Source organism: Peromyscus eremicus, chromosome 5, assembly GCF_949786415.1.
Source record: "Peromyscus eremicus chromosome 5, PerEre_H2_v1, whole genome shotgun sequence".
Classification (NCBI taxonomy): Eukaryota; Metazoa; Chordata; class Mammalia; order Rodentia; family Cricetidae; genus Peromyscus; species Peromyscus eremicus.
The window spans coordinates 40,862,868-40,864,301 of NC_081420.1; positions in this window are offsets into that span (position 1 = coordinate 40,862,868).

Genomic DNA, 1,434 nt, shown 5'->3' on the forward strand with positions numbered 1-1,434 from the left:
GATAGAATGTTCATAAATGTATGATGAATGAGCACATATCCATGTGACATTTTATTTATTTCAATGGGTTGGTCTACAACACATCTGTAGGAAAGTTATTTAAATAATCAATTTAAAGCTAACATTTTGATATATCACTTAGAAACTTTTCCAAATAAAATTTGAACCTCCTCCCCATTTTGCATTTAACTTATCAATGGGATTTCTAAACTATTTCTTGTTTATTGAAAAAAAAGTCATACAATATATTTTAGTCATATTTTTTTCTCCCCAATACTCTCAGGTCTTCCCCACCTTCTTACCCACCCAACTTTATGTTCTTTCTCTCATCTATCTTTAAAACAAACAAAACAAAACAAAAACAAGCAATAGTCCTCCCCAAGAAACACACATAGCCACACCCCAGAAAAAACACAAAAACAGGTCAATATCTCTGATGAACATAGATGCAAAAATACTCAATAAATTCTTACTAGCCATGTACAGACACATATAAAAAACTTCATCCACTATGATATAGTTGGATTTATTCTAGAGATGGTTCAACATACATAAGTCAATACATGTAACAAATCATATAAGTAGACTTAAAGACAAAAATAACATGGTCATCTCAATAGACGCAGAAAAAAAATCTTGACAAATTTCAACATGCCTTCATGATACAGTTTCTAGAGACAGTAGGACTGGAGAGATCATATCTCAACAGATATATGATAAACCCACAGTCAACAGCATACTACATGAAAAAACCTTGAAGTAACCCTCCTGACATCAGAAACAACACGGGGGGCTGTGTACCCACTCCTTTTCAATGTAGCATTCACTAGAATAAGACAAGAGATGAAATTAATGGGACATAAATAGGAAAAGAAGTCAAATTATCTCTATTTACAAATGATATGCATCAGCAAAGTGGCAGGAAAGAAAATGGACTCACAAAAGTCAGCAGTTTTTCTGCTTCACCAACAAACACACTGAGAAAGAGATTGCGTTCACATTCCTATTCACAATAGCCTCAAAAAATATCTAGGAACAAGCTAGCCAAGGAGGTAAAGGACTTCTGCATCAAATTCTTGAGATTTCTGGAAAGGAAAGAAAGAAAGAACTACTAAATAGAAAGACACCCAACGTTCACAGGTTGGTAAAATTAATATTGTGAAATGACCCTTCTACCAAAGGTATGTCTTCAGTGGTGGGCCTTGAGGTTTCAAAGGCCATTCCATTATTAGTTCTCTCTTTGCCTCTTCCTTGTACATGTGGATCAGATGTAAGCTCTCAGCTACTGCTCCAGCATCATGCCTTCCTGCCTGCTGCCATGCTCCCCACCATGATGACCATGGACTCTAATTCTATAGAGCCTTGAGCCCCATATTAAATGTTTTCTTCTATAAGTTTCCTTGGTTATGGTGTTTTGTCATGGCAAAAGAAAAA